This window comes from Lepisosteus platostomus, chromosome 9, assembly GCF_059453375.1.
Source record: "Lepisosteus platostomus isolate fLepPlt1 chromosome 9, fLepPlt1.hap1, whole genome shotgun sequence".
In the NCBI taxonomy this organism is placed as follows: domain Eukaryota; kingdom Metazoa; phylum Chordata; class Actinopteri; order Semionotiformes; family Lepisosteidae; genus Lepisosteus; species Lepisosteus platostomus.
In genome coordinates this window covers 2354919-2357597 of record NC_142619.1, presented here as the reverse complement: position 1 = coordinate 2357597, position 2679 = coordinate 2354919, and the positions used below count along the sequence as shown (strand labels likewise).

Genomic DNA, 2679 nt, shown 5'->3' with positions numbered 1-2679 from the left:
CACCCTCTCTCTCTCTCTCTCTCTCTGCGTCGGCAGGCGGAGGCGGTGAGGGAGCAAGGGAAGGCTGATTCCAGGGCTGAAACGATGAGAGAAGAAACGCAGCAGTTCGCCTGGGGAGCCTTCCTGGGGCGACGACGCCCGAAGACTGTGTTCGTTTTCGTCTCCTCCAAGTTACTGTGGAAGACGGCGTCTCTGCCGAGCGGTACAGATCTGTCGGGGGGTCCTTCTTCCCTACGGGGGCAGGCAGCATCATCGTCCCCCTGAATCACGTGAGTTCGGTGGTTGGCACACGTTTAGGGTGGCCGTCGCTGCTTGGAGTGGGCACCTCCGAAATAAGATTATTTGGCCACAAACTCGGGGTCTGGGTCTGGTCAAATGCTCACTTGAAATTGTATCAGTCTGTCACTGTAGCCACATGGTCACCCTACAGTGGGTCAGCATAGCCACATGGTCACCCTACAGTGGGTCAGTGTGGTAATATGGGCACCGCAAATTGAGTCGGTGCGGCTGTATTGTCAACTTGCAGGGTGCTAGGCTGTCCCAGTGTAGCCACAGTCACCTTGCAGTGTGTCAGCGCAGCCGTGTGGTCACCCCAGAGTCTGTGTCACCCTTGGCCAATCTGCAGTGTGTCAGTGTGGCCATATGGTCACCCCGGAGTCTGTGTCACCCTTGGCCAATCTGCAGTGTGTCAGCGCAGCTGTGTGGTCACCCCAGTCTGTGTCACCCTTGGCCAATCTGCAGTGTGTCAGTATGGCCATATGGTCACCCCGGAGTCTGCGTCACCCTTGGCCAATCTGCAGTGTGTCAGTGTGGCCATATGGTCACCCCAGAGTCTGCGTCACCCTTGGCCAATCTGCAGTGTGTCAGTGTGGCCATATGGTCACCCCAGAGTCTGTGTCACCCTTGGCCAATCTGCAGTGTGTCAGTGTGGCCATATGGTCACCCCGGAGTCTGTGTCACCCTTGGCCAATCTGCAGTGTGTCAGTGTGGCCATATGGTCACCCCAGAGTCTGCGTCACCCTTGGCCAATCTGCAGTGTGTCAGTGTGGCCATATGGTCACCCCAGAGTCTGTGTCACCCTTGGCCAATCTGCAGTGTGTCAGTGTGGCCATATGGTCACCCCAGAGTCTGTGTCACCCTTGGCCAATCTGCAGTGTGTCAGTGTGGCCATATGGTCACCCCAGAGTCTGTGTCACCCTTGGCCAATCTGCAGTGTGTCAGTGTGGCCATATGGTCACCCCAGAGTCTGCGTCACCCTTGGCCATTCTGCAGTGTGTCAGTGTGGCCATATGGTCACCCCAGAGTCTGTGTCACCCTTGACCATTCTGAAGTGTGTCAGTGTGGCCATATGGTCATTCTGCAGTGTGTCAGTGTGGCCATATGCCCATTCTGCAGTGTGTCACTGTGGCCATATGGTCATTCTGCAGTGTGTCAGTGTGGCCATATGGTCATTCTGCAGTGTGTTAGCGTGGCCATATGGCCATTCTGCAGTGTGTTAGCGTATCCATATGGTCATTCTGCAGTGTGTTAGCGTATCCATATGGCCATTCTGCAGTGTGTTAGCGTATCCATATGGCCATTCTGCAGTGTGTTAGCGTATCCATATCGCCATTCTGCAGTGTGTCAGTGTGGCCATATGGCCATTCTGCAGTGTGTTAGCGTATCCATATGGTCATTCTGCAGTGTGTCAGTGTGGCCATATGGCCATTCTGCAGTGTGTCAGCGTGGCCATATGGCCATTCTGCAGTGTGTCAGTGTGGCCATATGGCCATTCTGCAGTGTGTTAGCGTATCCATATGGTCATTCTGCAGTGTGTCAGTGTGGCCATATGGCCATTCTGCAGTGTGTCAGCGTGGCCATATGGCCATTCTGCAGTGTGTCAGTGTGGCCATATGGCCATTCTGCAGTGTGTCAGCGTGGCCATATGGTCATTCTGCAGTGTGTCAGCGTGGCCATATGGCCATTCTGCAGTGTGTCAGTGTGGCCATATGGCCATTCTGCAGTGTGTCAGCGTGGCCATATGGCCATTCTGCAGTGTGTCAGTGTGGCCATATGGCCATTCTGCAGTGTGTCAGTGTGGCCATATGGCCATTCTGCAGTGTGTCAGCGTGGCCATATGGCCATTCTGCAGTGTGTCAGTGTGGCCATATGGCCATTCTGCAGTGTGTCAGTGTGGCCATATGGCCATTCTGCAGTGTGTCAGCGTGGCCATATGGTCATTCTGCAGTGTGTCAGTGTGGCCATATGGCCATTCTGCAGTGTGTTAGCGTATCCATATGGTCATTCTGCAGTGTGTTAGCGTATCCATATGGCCATTCTGCAGTGTGTTAGCGTATCCATATGGCCATTCTGCAGTGTGTTAGCGTGGCCATATGGCCATTCTGCAGTGTGTTAGCATGGCCATATGGCCATTCTGCAGTGTGTCAGCGTATCCATATGGCCATTCTGCAGTGTGTCAGTGTGGCCATATGGTCATTCTGCAGTGTGTCAGCGTGGCCATATGGTCATTCTGCAGTGTGTCAGTGTGGCCATATGGTCATTCTGCAGTGTGTTAGCGTATCCATATGGCCATTCTGCAGTGTGTTAGCGTATCCATATGGTCATTCTGCAGTGTGTCAGTGTGGCCATATGGCCATTCTGCAGTGTGTTAGCGTATCCATATGGCCATTCTGCAGTGTG

At 53.9% G+C, this 2679-nt stretch overlaps 1 long non-coding RNA gene across 1 annotated transcript in view; it reads left to right on the top strand.

Moving 5' to 3' along the window:
* The window catches only part of LOC148654354 (uncharacterized), a 49367-nt gene that overhangs the window by 27863 nt on the left and 18825 nt on the right, over nucleotides 1–2679 (top strand). Inside the window, exon 2 of the long non-coding RNA XR_015941386.1 lies at nucleotides 37–269. This is a non-coding gene — a long non-coding RNA (uncharacterized LOC148654354). The remainder of the gene's footprint in view (nucleotides 1–36; nucleotides 270–2679) is intronic.